This window comes from Ischnura elegans, chromosome 3 (genome assembly GCF_921293095.1).
Source record: "Ischnura elegans chromosome 3, ioIscEleg1.1, whole genome shotgun sequence".
Classification (NCBI taxonomy): domain Eukaryota; kingdom Metazoa; phylum Arthropoda; class Insecta; order Odonata; family Coenagrionidae; genus Ischnura; species Ischnura elegans.
This window is the reverse complement of record NC_060248.1, coordinates 6,867,136-6,882,516: the sequence shown is the minus strand read 5'-3', so window position 1 is coordinate 6,882,516 and position 15,381 is coordinate 6,867,136. Positions and strand designations below refer to the sequence as shown.

General features: G+C 41.5%; 2 protein-coding genes across 2 annotated transcripts in view; one reads left to right on the top strand and one right to left on the bottom strand.

The window, feature by feature from the left end:
• LOC124154908 overlaps positions 1–15,381 on the bottom strand; it is a 203,058-nt gene that overhangs the window by 128,126 nt on the left and 59,551 nt on the right. The gene's annotated exons all lie outside the window — the stretch shown is intronic.
• The window catches only part of LOC124155394 (glycine-rich cell wall structural protein 1-like), a 32,813-nt gene continuing 21,455 nt past the window's right edge, over positions 4,024–15,381 (top strand). Inside the window, exon 1 of the mRNA XM_046529174.1 lies at positions 4,024–4,131. The gene's annotated coding sequence lies outside the window, so the exon portion shown is untranslated. The remainder of the gene's footprint in view (positions 4,132–15,381) is intronic.

Sequence of the window (15,381 nt, the reverse complement as noted above, 5' to 3'; positions counted from 1 at the left end):
CAAATGTGAATGCTGGTGATATGGCAGGACTTCCAAATTTTTTATTCGATTGATACATCTACTGAAGTGGGATTGAAACTTTTGCTCATCCCAAATAATATTTCAAATACTTAAGCTCCTGGGACGGGTACGTTTTATTAGCCGAGGCTGGACTATACGTAAATTTTGGCTTGCATTTTGATGCATTCGAGAGTAATAATGGCAGATGTGTCAACGATACCAAATTTCACAAGTAACTATCATTGAAAATCTTGTTTCATCAGGCTCTACGGTAAGATTTTCATAGCCCATGGGCATATCTAATTTAATGTCAAACTAAAGAAGAATTCACTCTTAAATAATAGATCCATTTGGGACTTTGTGTGAACACCTTTTACTCTGCCAGAAAGAAATTGTTTATCCAAGGGAAGTATATAGATAATCAAAAACTTGCCATCACCACTTTATGCTATCGAATTTCGAGACGGTTTTATGTTGAATAATAAATGCTCTTTGGATGCAAAGAGCCTTCTCTACATAGTTATTTCAGATTTTAATATTGTTTTGTAGTACTTCTAGTTCACAACAATTTATGAATTAGCTATAAATAGTTTTTTCTTGAGAACGGCGAAGTTATATGTTACGTGCCATAAGACGTAATATTAACGAATAACTTTGAGATTGAAAAATATTTTTGTTGATGCGTGTCAGTATTTTCTCCGAACCCGCTGACTATTTTCTTATTGACTGAGTAAATTAGGTATCAATTATCTTTTCACTTCGGCGGCTAAACCACCGTCGCAGACAGCACCACAACTACTTCTGTTCTGCCATGCTCTGGCGGTAGCACTTCAATGAGTGACGTCACACGCCTGTGAACGGGCCTTATCTCTAGGTGGCTGTGGCTGGGCTTCTATTGCTTGAAAAGTTGAGAAGAGATATCTTTGAGAACGACACGGGCAGCATCATCATCTTAACAAGGAGAATGTGTCACAAAACTGGGTCACTGGACCTCGAATCAAACTTTGTAGTGTTGTAGTCCATCGGGAGCCGACCACGAATCATCCTCTTTATGTGGTGGGTTGTATTGCCAATAGTTTAAACAAAAAACGCGGTTAAACACTTGCAGGCCTAATATATATCCTTAGGAAAACTCGTTAACCTTGAATAAAATGTATACCGGTGGTTACGGTGGACGATAGTCGACCAGATATCCCAGGATCGATTCTCGGATTGTAAGAGTTTAAAGAAGGGGTTAGTGAAGAGTCTGATCTGGAGTGTAGCTCTTTAAGGTGCGGAAACGTGGACACTTCGGAAGGAGGAGACGGGAGGTGTTAGAGCTGTAGGTGTGGCAAGGAATGGAGAAGGTGAAGTGGACGGAGAGGAACGACGAAGTGCTGTACATGGTGGGTGAGGAGAGGCAGCTTTTAGATGAGATACGGAGGAGACAGAAGGTATGGGTGGAGGGAGTACTTAGCGGGGAGGGGATGTTGAAAACGGTGCTAGAGGGTAGAACGTTAGATACACGAGGGAAAGAAGGAAGACAATAAATGTTTTAGTAATAAAATGAAGGGGATAGGCGTTATTTTGAAATGCGAAGACCATGAAGGAAGGGGGATACAGGCCGGGATGATGTGAAAACTGCTCCATGCACACCTATCTCAACCAGTAGAAATTGTTTTATTATAAAAAACATACAACGACCTTTAATCTCTTTCATAGTTTTATAATACATTGCAGACCATGAGAAATTCAATTTTATTGGGCGACTCAACCACGAACTATTCCATCTATAGTCGGTGATAATTTAACCATATGCCACGCTCTCATTACCTTTAGTTACCTTTTTTTTCTTCTTTGGAGTCTTAGTGCGCCTCGGCCGAGGAATAAAGTGTCCCCCCCCCCACCTGAGGCGGGTATTTCCACTGAGTAAATACTAATACAAACACAATGAATGCCTATCACGTAATTCTCAATAGCCCTCCAACGTCCGACGCTACCACGAACCGGAATTCCCAAATCCCAAGGTTTATGAAAGCGATTTCTAAAAAGCCGAAAAGGGAACGAGTTATTTCGGCGAAACAGAGGACTCATGGCTGCTCTACAATTAGACGTAAACGTTCAGGGAGACAAAATGCAATACCACAATGGACGTAAACCCTTATGGCTTGCGTCCAGCCAATCAGAGCGCGTCTTGAGCACGACTGTTATCAATGCAGCGTCCAGCCAAATCGGAAGTGGGTGGTGTCGGGTGATTTCGTCGACCTCAGCCATATGTCCATGAAATGTAAACCGCGGTAAAGACATGTCGTATACAATATATATATATGTAATCAACGAGAGTGGATTACTTTAAATGAATTCGAGTGGATATATGGTTCACGCTTCACTAAGTAAGGCATTTAATTTTATGTTCATGAATTTGTAAGTTTTATGTTAAATAGCAACTACAGATTAAGAAAATATCAAAAGTCTGAGCAGGAAACACCGACTACATTTGTATAAAGTCGCTCGATTCGGTAAAATCCTGGCAAATTGGATAACTAATTAAACAGAGCGTGTAATAAGCACATTGAGAACGAGGAAGAATACATTTTGCTAAGTGTAACTCGGCACACTTCACTTTCATGTGAAAAAATACGATAAAGACACAAGTCTCGAGGGACTGAAATGATATCGAAAATGAACAGCGCCAGAATCATATTGAATTATTTTCTTACGGATAGTGTGCCCCATTGCAAATATTTCTCACGGATTCTGTCTTACGGCATCCGTCTTATAATAATAATAACAATAATAATAATAATAGATGCCTTTTTTCGGGAGAGGTTGAGACCCCTCTTTCGCGTCAATGGAAACATATAAAAAATATCAAATAAACATTTACCATACAAAAATATACAATATAGACATTCAGTGTAATGCCAAACAACATAAAAAGTATATGCGGAAATTTTGTGTAAAAAAGACTTCTCTTTGAGGGAAAAACATGAGAATAAGGGAATAGTATCCTTCAGGAAACGCCCACACAAGAAGGGGGCGCGAAAAATCTGCGAAAACCTACTGAATGAAAACTAATGTCATGTTACATGCGAAATATAACGTAGTTAATGAGGTACTATGGCTAGGGTAGGTTAATGAGGTCTTATGGCTAACGTCCCACTGTAGACGAGGCCTTAGCCGTTGGTAATTAAGAGGAGAGAGGAATGGTTTACTAACAGAAACACGTGAATGCATTAGGGGAGGGGTTCATTTGCCAGGGGCTGTATCACTGCGGGGGGGCAGAGGGGGTTTTGATCCCCTTGTCTGCCTTTCCCGCTCATTATGGCCTCGCGACTAAGCTTGCCTATGTGAGAAACAAATGTAGATAACAACTGGAAGATAGATAAATATCTTTTTGAAGTTAAACCAATATAAAAACTTAAAATCGCGGTCAAAATGAAAGCATGGTTAACTCACAATTTTCAGAGAATGAAGAAGCCGCATTAATTAAATTACGTCATTATATATATAAATAAATTGATAAAAAATTAATGTCTCAGTTCCAGCGTTACTCTGAGGAATTTTAAAACTCCATTCCCACTTAAACACTGCAACTCCACGTAAAATAATACCGTTCATTCCCCGTCTTCGAATTTATATCGTATGTATACGCACATGGTGCAATGGGGCTCTTCCTTTTGAATGCGTATACATTTTAATCCTGCCTACTACGGATTATTTCATTGTTAAAATGGATATATTAAAAGATGAATTCAACATATATGCAATGGGTACGATTCCTAGAGAGGTCCCTTCTCTACCACCTTGTCCATTTTCTCCATCTGCTTCCCTTCCTTTCACCTTCCTAAGCGTGAATTACCATTGGTGAGCTCCATCGGGAGTGAATGTGGGGATTTCCCAGGGCAGTGGAGTTGGAGGATACAAGGGGTGACCTCGCTTACCCCCCCCTCCCCCTACGTGAGGGAAGGGGGGGGGGCTTACCTCGGAATAATAATAAAAGCGACGGACGCCCAAGCGACTCGTAACACTCTCGCTCTCGACGGCAGAGCACCCACAACGCAGGAGAAAGTGATCGGAGGCAGCAGCACGCACGGCAGACACGGCACGCGCCCTCAAGGAGGCTAAGCACGCGGAGGCGAGCTATTGGAGGTGAGTGGGAGAGGGGCCGACGGCGAATCGAAGGGAAGTGTATTCCGCAAGTGCGAATCTTTCCGAAGAGCATGACAACCATCGCGAGGGTGCGCCATTGTCGAGATCACCGCGTCACGAGTCCTCAAGACCAAAGGGGTCTCCTAAGTTACGGCCCGCGGAGGGCTTTCATCCGGCCCGCGCACTCGTTTCAAGTAGCGCGCGATTCTCGCTCGTTTAACTCTGTGAGACGCCGCTAGGAGCATTGCAGCGCTGTACTGCACGTCAAAGTCGCCTTCAACTGTTCGCAAATAAGAAATACGCCACCGGATTCTTCAGCAGACGTTGGTATCGAATACTTCAGTCATCGGCAAATTTGCTATCCGGCCCGAGGGGCGATTCGGAACTTGGAATGTGGCCCTAGTAAATTGGAGACCCCTGATCTAGATTGCCTCATAATAACTTACATCATAACTGACCACGTTTCGTTGTCCAGAGCGCTCGGCCCGTGTCCGACTAACGAGCGCGTTCCTGATTAATAGGCTAGGATGAGTGCCCGTTGTGGAATCACCCCCTGCCATACACCCCAGCGGTGTTGTGCACGGTTCCTCGTAGATACAGATGGACTACGAAGCGGATTTGCCGCATCCAACCATTGTTTGGGACATTATTACCAATGGCCGAGTGTGACGAAGAATAGCTGTCGAGAGTTGCGGAGTTTATTTTCAATTTTTCCAATTGAAAATTTAGAGAAATAATAAGTGGACAGTTCGTCAGCAACAAACATTTCCAATAACTCCATAAATGGCATCGTCCACTTTATTTCCGACGTTCCCATAGTTTTCAGGCTTCGAATGTTTATAGTTTGGTTCTTACTGTCTCCGCGAAATATCTCAACTACTATTACATTCCATTTTTCGGGTGTTCGCCTGCGTGCTTAATATTTTAAAACTCGACTTTTCTTTCCTCCTGCTGGGAACATCGTCAGGAGACTGAAGATGTTTAAATATTTTTCTACTAATAAAATAAAAAATAAACATAAATGATAATTAGTAAATATTTTTTATTTTATGTCACTGAGAAGAATATTTAGGTCTTGAGTCTCCCGACGACGTTCCCAGCAGGAGGAACGAAACGTCGAGTTTTAAAATATTAAGCACGCAGACGCACACCCGAAAAATGGAATGTAACAGTGCATCTAATCGCTGCGGAAACATTAAAACCAAAATCTAAACTACTCTTGAATTCCGTCTCGACGATCTTCATATGCTCAATAGACCTTAAAAAAAAAACATATTTGCTTATTTCCAATTATACCCAAGGTTCACAATTAGGAAAGGCGGAAATCTTAATTCTTGAACGCGCATGCGACTGTCGACTTAGTGTGACGGAGTGTTAGTGCTGCTGAGGATGTTTGCTCCAGAGGACTGCGGACCGGGTGAATGGCGGCGGGTGCCTGAAAAGCGATCCATTGGCAATCGAGACGTGCGAGGAATGCTGCGGTTTGAAACTGTCAACTGGCAGCGCCCAAAGGCCAGCCTTTTAAGGCCGTTTTACACGGGGCACGGAATTGCGCAGGTTAGAGCTGCATTAATTTCTAAAATGGCGTGGAATTGCGCGAATGCATGAACGAAATTAGAACAGGGGCTATTTTGCCGTCTCGCATCCACGCATTCTCGCATGTGTTCTAGCAATTCACCGCTTTACACGACGCAATTTTGGTTGCGCCTTCGCACGTACGTCAGATTGCGCAATTCCGTGTACTGTGAAAAAAGGCCTTTACGCTCATCAGGCAACTCAAAGAGAATGCCGATGGGATTACACAGGCAGAAGACTGGTCCACTAGGGCCACAGAAGCTGGATTTCTATCGCTACTTCGGCCACTTTTATCGGTTTTCAAAATTTTCCGATGAATGAAAAGCGATCGATTAATTCTAAATGTTTACAATATTGCATTTGCGATCGTGGGGACTTGCACTGAAGAGTAATAAATCACGAGATTCCAACTGAGATTCTGATCGGCCGCAGAGATCTTGAGAATTCGGATAAAGAGGGGGAGATATATCATTTTGTATTTTAAGATATTGAAGCTAAATCGGTGGGAACACCGATACGAGATCAAGTAAACAATTCGCCGGGAAAGAATTACATCATATTCAATGGCGTATTCTGTTTGAAAACCCAATTAACAATCTTTGCGGTGCGGGCCTTCAAACTCGGTTGAAAAATTTATGCAATGCATAAACTTAGGTATGCTGCCGTCTACTGCACTGTCTGCTGGCGATGCAAAAAAAACTCATGACGAATATGGGTGGTTATCTCCTTAAATGCTGTATCAATGTGTGTTTCTCTTTTGGTTTGAATAAAGACCACGGTAAATTCCTTCTAAATCAGAGTACAATCGAGAAGTGAGTAGCCGAGACATCGCCGGGACCTCGGCATTTTTTCCCAATCATTTTTTTCCCGATCGAAATTACTTCGGTATCGCCAGAATCTCCGCAGTTCATATTTGATCGAATCTCACGACGACAGATGATTTCTCAACGGAAAGAAGCGAAACTTTCATTCGACATCTTCGCAATCGACTCTGACAGGTATTCCCACCACTAATGGCCATTACGAATGCGATTCTTGCACAACGAATCATTTTTTGCCACGAAGGAAATGACATTAATAAGTTCAAACACTCGGCAGGTTATCCAGCATTGCCGTTTCTCCATCAAGTCCTTACAGATATTAGGGTCAATGGCGGGGTGACCAAAGAGTGTGTTGATTGGCGGCGGAGGCAGCACGCGTGTTAATCGAATCGGAGGCGAGAGAATCGCAATTGGCGACATCCCTCCCTCCACTATGGCATCACATCGAAATAATCGTCGATAAGAGAACTGCGCCTCGCGACTTTTGGTCATGCCCTCATAGTACACGCAGCATACAAACCAGTGTTAATTAGGTGTACTTTTATTTTAAAATCCAATGAGCAGCTTTGACATATTAGTACATCCTCTGTTTATGAAGGAATTTGTCTTAATATTTCTTCGAAAAATAAGGGAAACAAGTATTGATGAAGCAGAATGGAGGGAGACCACCCGGCTGGAAGCCCGAATAGCCTTTTTCGAATATATTCGCCGGGAAAGCATCAGATTTTACTTCGTATTGATGGAATATTTAAGGAAAGAGTCACGTGTATTCATTTCGAGTTTTCTTTTGTCTCGCCATTGGAAATTTTTGAAAAACACGGTATTAATGACGATGACAGATAGAAGGTGAAAAATTGATCGCCAAACCGTATTTCTTTCGCCGCCGATGTAATCACGTCAAGTGCTGCCCTCAACCCGCGAGTACAACGTACTCGCAGTAATTGAACGTGGATTTACACTTTAGGAAACTGTTTATTAAAATATATTGCAGAAATTCGATAAAGACATTAAGTTTAGTTTACATCATCATAAGTAAACAATCCAAATATTGATTTGAAAAAGCTCTCCTATCTGTTATCCTTTTCATGGCGACGTATTTCTTCTCTTCTACGTGCTATGTCACTTTTTCTGGGCCATCCCTTGCCCTTCTTCCCGTTCGCCTGTCCACCTATGAAGGCTTTCATTATGTCTCATGACGTAGCCGACTAAAGTGTCCCATCTTCTTGTCATTTTTTTTAGAAGACTTCAATTGATCTCCAAATATCCTCAGAACTTCCGTATTACTAAACTCCGTCGATTCGTTTTATCAATCTTCATAATCACCACAATCGAACTCTCACTTTCTGCATTTTATACTACATAAATTATACTTCAAATATTGCACGAACGCCACGAACTGAGAAAAAATTACGGTACCTTTCCCGAAAAACTAGGTTTTTGTTGCATATGCGAACGTAAAAATTCAATATTTAGCTTTTTGAATGAAAAAAGAAAATAGTTTTATACGCCAAAGAATGTTTATAGCTTTATTTCATCTACTTCTAAGAGAAGAAATCCATTCGTCCAAAATCGTACCGCTACTTCATCATCATCAACAAGAGTCGACGATCATAAGATTGATTTGACGCGGCTCATTACACCGCCCTCCTATCAGCTAACCCTATCCTATTCACCTATTTATTCTCTTTCACATTCATGATCACTGGTTCTTTGTAATTCATTCGCATAAATCTTCGACTTTCTTACCGTCTAACTGTCATTGGACGCCTGTCTTCATGATGCCATCGTGCCACATGGCGTGGCAAATTAAGTTGAACCGTCTCCTTCTCCTAATTTTACAAAACTTCTATTTTCTCCCAATCTACTTGGTACTTCCTCATTGCAAGAATAATTTGATTTTCGGAGACTACATTGTGACTCAGAGTATTGAAGCTAGTGGTGCCATTTGATTGTTTAATAGTGTGTATAATTGCATCTCAATCAACAGTAACAATCTACTTGATGAATCAATATCACCGCATCGATCCAAGTACCTTAACGGATAATGTTTTCGTTTATATTTGAATTGCGTAGTAAATTACCTTATATTATTTGAGACCACGAATTGACAAAAGCTTAACTTGGCGTAACTTGGCTAAAATCACCCCGACTTATAATTCAAACATTCCACGAATCGCAGCTAAGACCAATGATCAATACCGAAAGCAATTTGAGAAAACCTTCGATAGTCCATTAGACTATTGCGTATTTTCTCAACTGAAGTTCCAAGTCAATTTTAAATCCTTTTTTAAGTCGTTTGGAACCAGTAGACGCTCCTCTCCTAGAGCCGTAACTCCTCAGTTACGGTAAGTTACGTCCGTTAAGTTGTGGTGAACGAGAGCTTAAAATCACGATGAGCGTAGGTAAAACTAGACACGCTTTGTTCTATTCCACACTTTATTTTAAATAGTACGACCCGGGTTTCTGCATCTAATGCTATCATCAGGTACAATTCGGTGGGTGGCTTGCGCTTGAATAGGTAACCGTGGGTAGAGGGGGGAGCATGAAAAATGGGGTGGGAAGGAACATTAATGACGGGTAAAGCTGTTTTTGAAGAAAGGGGGTGGGGGAAGGCCTTGGGCTGGCTAGCATAGGCGAAACGACAAAGGAAAAAAGATAAAAAGGGGGGGGGAGTTCCCAAAAGGTTTAATGATAGCAGTCTATGCAGAAACCCGGGTCGTGCTATTTAAACTAAAGTGTGGAATAGGACAAAGTATTTTTATTCTATGACGAAGCAGTTCCAACAAAGTAACGCCGGAGACCGTGTCTTATACTAGGCACGCTTGGTTGATGAACGGCAATCGTATTCGCTTTCACTCTCTCCGTGGAGGATATCAGTGCACGAGGCACGCGTGCGAAGGTTCCCACGCGAGCGGGCGCACTTTCGAAAGGAGGGAAGTCTTTCTGTTGCACCACGCGCCACGCTAATCACGTTCGTTCATTCATTAATTCATCCATTGCAATATTCCCACGAGGCGATTGCTCTCTCTTGCTCAACGAATGAATGAATGAATGAACGAATGACGACAGAGTGCGTAACTGAGTGAGAGTAGTTCAGTGATGTCTATAACCATTCACTTGAGTGAGTCGATCGTCGGTCACCACTTATGTCAATCACGGCCGATGTCGGTCACGACAAATGCCGGTCACTGCCAATGACATATATGCTCACCGAATACGTCTTCACATATTTTCCTATACACATGCATATAGTCGCGATTTTTCGAATCACAGGAGCGTCGCATTTGTTGGGGAATTTCATTTGCGATCGACTTTTCTCTATTTTAATTGGCTGGAAACCTTTCTCCATCACGAGAGCGACCGCCCACGACCGACCATCACCATGACAGTAAGTTACCCTCCGAATCAAATTCCTCACAGGGGCGACACCACCGATCACAATTAGAACTGCATCACCCGCACGTCTGCGCCGAAGAAGACTCGCCATCCCACCCAACACCGAACACTCTCCGTCAGCCAACAGCCTCCGCCGCCGCTAGTAAGGATATTTAGGACACCATTCAGTCGAACTTAAACTATAAGCCAGTTGAATAAAACAGGAGCATGAATACATACAGTTCGAATTTTTAGAGATGTAGTAAGGGCCCATTGCCCGCATCAAATGACCAAATTTGTAACTCCCAAAGGCCTGAGAGACTCCCGGGGGAGGCAAAAGACTTAAAAATTTTCGATTTTTTTTTCTTTTTTTTTTCTCTCAAAAACTATGCTTTGTTGTTGTAAGCTGTCACAACAATTTTTAAACGTGAATAAATTTTCCACAAATGAAACCTAAATCAGCCCTGTATTTGCAATAGTTTCGGAATCACGGCACTAAAAAAGTAGACCATCTTCTACAAAAAGTAAATATTTTCCAATTTGTCATGTTTTAAACCAAATATTGGTCATAGAAATTGATCCATTGGCTTCACGATAGTGGGCGTTTACAAAATGAAACAAAAGAATAAGAGATGCACGTAATAAATATGTCACTTCTGAGTCCCACCTAGCACTTATGACCGTCCATTACTGCTTAAAGAAATAAATTAATTCCATAACAGATCCGTTTGGCAAAATGTCACTCTTTCGTTTTTTGTAGGACTGTTTAAAATATAGAGAGGTTAATATGATGTTCTCCGTATCCCTTCGAAAGATCTATGTTCTAAATAGCTCAAGCAGTCTAAGCCCAGCGCGCAGACTCCGAGTCTCTAGCGGCTCCCGACCCAATTCGTTTAACACCATTGAAACGCTTTTTGTACGGCCGTAGCAGTTTTTGACGAATCGATCAGATTCTCTTTGTATTATGTTAAAGAATTAAATCTTTCCACAACGGATCCAATGCGCTCGCTGCATTTGCAAGGCGTGGCCGGACGAGTGCGAAACAGCACACATCTCTTTCTCTCTCTCTCATCCGAAAATCACCGCACGACTCCCTTGACGAACCACAACTTCTTAAGGGCCTTGCCGCAAATATCTGTTAAAGGTGTCATCATTCATAAATTAATCGCCAATTAAAACATTTTTATTGTTTGCAACGGGGGAATAAACAAATAGCGGAGAGTTCACACATTTTTGGAAACACTGACAAAATCTAATGAGTAACAATAACTCCAAATAAAGATTATAACCCTCAAATATTTCGTACGAATTCAGCAATAGATTTGCATTTAAAAAATCGTATTTCAAATCGAACGGTCGAGTTTTTTTTTCCATATTTACCTATAGACGTTAGTGAATCTCACCAGTATCGTAGCCAGGAATTTCGTTCGGGGTGGTCCAAAACCAGGAGGGAATATTTTTTGAAACCGGGCACTAAGTAATGGGTTTTAAACTAATTTTAACACTTTTCATAATCGCAAAAGCATAATTTGTTGAAAAAAAATTGTAAATTCCTGATTTTTAAATATTTTGTTTTCTTTTATGAAGGACAATAATTGTGTTTTTTATATTTCGGGGGGGTCCGGACCCCCTTCCTGGCTACGCCACTGAATCTCACTGCAAGCTCCGTTTGCATTCGCTTTGTGTATTGCTCACGAAATGTATCACCCTGAGCGGTAAACAATCGTGGCTACATCATTGAGGGTATAAACATTCCACGGCAGCAAATTACGGCGAGTACGATGGACCACAAGGAAAGCCCCTTTAGTGATTTAGTGCCGCAAAGTACAATAAAAGTGTTTCGCAGTCTGGGCTATGTTCTGACTCGTTGCCATGGTGTGGAAAACATTCAAAAGCCATACAGACACGGTCTTTGACGTCAGGGCATGTTTTTACACCTCAAATATTGATTTTTCAAAATTAAAATTTAATTGTTTACAAAATATACCATATAAAACAACAACAAACCTTACGCCTGGATTACTTTCTTATAAGGTATACATTTTCGGTGATAATTCGTTCATCCCCATGAATAGGAAAGAGCTCATGAGAGGATCCTTGCGTAATACTTTAAAGGTAAGGCTGGTGAAGAGTCTGATCTGGAGTGTAGCGCTTTACGGTGCAGAAACGTGGACATTTAGGAAGGAGGACGAGAAAAGACGGGAGACGTTCGAGATGTGAGTTTGGAGAAGAATGGAGAAGATGAAGTAGACGGAGAGGAACGACGAAGTGCTGGACATGGTGGGTGAGGAGAGGCAGCTTTGAGATGAGATGCGGAGGAGACAGAAGGTATGGATGGAGCGAGCACTTAGCGGGGATGGGATGTTGGAAACAGCGTTAGATTAGGGATGGATATTGGGTTAGCGAGGGAGAGGAAGGATGAGAATAGTATTATTAGATTTAGAAGGGATTAGGCCATATTGTGCGTTAAAGAGACAGGTCCGATCGGGAATGGTTTAACTAATTAAATAGCAATACACTCCATGTAAAACTACCTAAACCGGAAGAATAAATAAATAATAGTAAATCATTCGTCGTTCAACTCTGAGCAAATTTAACTCCATTCTCACGCGAAGCGACGTTTTTTACCGGACCGGACGACTGGCGGACATGTCTCAATTGGCTGAAGGTTCCCCAAAAATCAGCACGAAGGACACAGAAGGAAAGTTCCCCGAATTCTATTGAGGAACGTCGAATACTCGGTGATGAAAAGAATACAGCTACAGACGAACGGAATCCTTGGAATAATTAATTTCTTGCGAGGCAGGAAAATCCGACTGTTACGCCACGGAGTTCGGGTGGACGCAGACGGAACGAGGTCAAGGCCACGACGCGCCAAGTCACCGACGATTCATGGGAAGAAATCGGAGATAAGTGGGTACTTCTCCCTCTTTCTCCAGTTTGGTAGTCTGGCCAAGGGGGGGGGGGCACAGGGATCAGCGCGAATTCAAATATGATGGGAAAATGGGAAACATTACATGACTTAAACCTCAAGTGGTCAAAAAATGTATTTAAAACGATTCATAAAAGCAAATTCGTAGCAATATCTGCTCGAGCGACAAAAATAAAAAATAAACATCTGGCACGATTCCCTCATAAAAAACAGAATTGAACAGAAAAAATACACCCAAGTATAAATAACACCAAGTAAACAATGGGAATAAACAGAAACGAACAAGAGGAAGAGTCAATTCAGACAAGAAACTTTCAGATAAACTTGTGATATCACACTATAAAAATAAAAAATGTACATATTTTTTGGACATCATTGATCGCGGAGGTAGGAGGTTAATTATATATCTTTTCTTAGAAAATGAATAGAGCTTAAGAATCTTTTATTAATATCGGCAGAGAATTCCAGATGTTCCAAGGAGAGATGAGAATAGATTAATGATAAATATTTGCTCGAGGTAAGGCTCGCAGGAGTTATACACGATCGGTTCTATTGATTCTAGAATCAGAGGTTAATTTTGGTTTAAATATGGAAAAGAGATTTACTGGGTATTGAGCCTTAAAGAGGATGAAAAAAGATGTTTCAAGTATATATTTCTAACGAGAAATACACGCACCAATGGAAACATATGAAGAGGAGCGCGCGCATTGTAGGGTTAAAAATTTAGGGCAATCCATTTAATAGTATTTATTTCGATAACTCTTTCAATTTCCCATAAATAATACAGAAGCTTGGTTCACTTCCTGGGTTGAGCCTTGGCTTTTGGTTCCAACCAGCGCACCACGAACTTCAATACAATATGTAATGGGAAATGGAAAATGTTAACGAATGAAATACTTGTGAATCGACTTTGACAACTTCCAGAAGCTTCTCCTCTTTCGCGGTCATCAAATTGAAGGAAATTTAAAATCATCAACCAAAATAAACGGGTTTCCAACAGTCACTATCGCCTGAGTCAGCAAATCAGACACATCACTCCTCCATCTGGGATTCATTCTGCCGTTTTCATGTTGCGCTGAAGTCTGAAATTGGTCCTGTTCGGATTTACTCTGTGACGTGGGCCGCAGAAAACGCGATTGCATACAATTATCACGCTCAAGTACGAAAACATTCACGTGAGTCACGAATACCACGAATGACAGAGAGAGAGAGAGAGGATTCGATCCCAAAATGTGTTGTCACTAACCGCGCTTTTAAATAGATTCACAGAAGTCGCCGCTCGTGTCGCATACTGATCCGAATTTCACATATGAGCGAGGTACAATTAGGGAAATTAGCCGAAATTTTTATTGAATTTTTATTTTTATAACTTTCCGATACGATTCTTGACGATCGTATATGCTTGCAACGATACGGTAAATATTGAGAATATAGGGATCGCTCTAAACCCATCGCCGCATAGCGGACATTTTTGGAAATAGATTAAAATGAGACAGAAAAAGCAAACACATCAACTGCTGCAACTCAAATTGTACCTTGCCGTGAGGAAGTGCGGCGATATATGTTTATGAATCAAAGGCAAAAAATTAGCGATAAATTCACGTAGAAAAGATTAGCGAGGAGCATGGTGAGTTTTGGTCCATTTTTAATTAACGGGAATTTTTTTGCGCGAAATTTTGGAACTCGCAGTGTCGGAGTAACGTGTTTCGTGCGCTCTGCATCCGTCTTCTGTTACTTCTAACAATGAATCGTAAAATAAGACACTTCGGAATGAAAAAATACGTGGATATGATATAAAATTGACCAGAAAAACTGCTGATAAGAAATACAATCGGCCAAGAAATAGCTCAGTTCAATTTCAATGCCATAATTTTTTTACGGGGGATAGACCGAGGTTTCTCCTCCCCTAGGTACCTACTTGTGTCCCTTCGGTTTGGGCATCTGACGTCCACGACGTTATAAATGTCCATTGAAGTGACAAATATAATAGGGTGGTTTCCTATTATTTTTTTATTGCCTAAAACGAAAGATTATTACTCCTGGAGTAAGTATTTCACGCTTTTAGATTTTTAAATGACGATTTCTATTTTTCGCGATTAATTGAAAAGTGAAAAATTTCAAGCGCGCGAAAACGCGACGGCTAAGTATGAATGCTGGGAGGAGCCCGAGTGACGTCTTTCTGGTTCCCGCTGCCACCGAGTGTGGCCACCTTGGTGCGAGACTATGATCGCCGCTGCGATGAAGGCTGCTAGCAGGTAACGGAGTACCCTAGCAGGTAGCGCTTGGCTTAAATAAGGATTATTAATACCTTATCAAACAAAGGAAACTTTCCGACCTTAGGAAATTTTAATGGGTGATTATTAAGGGATGTTTCCCTGAGCTCTGTGCCTCATGCATGCATCGATAATCTCAGACGTTGTAAAACTCCTAACTAGACTGACTGACTGACTCCTGCATTTAGGACCCTGTTAGGTCACGTGAATTGGAATCGCATGAGCGCCAATCTGGCCTTTTTCAAATGATGTTAAAATTCACCATTGCCATTCG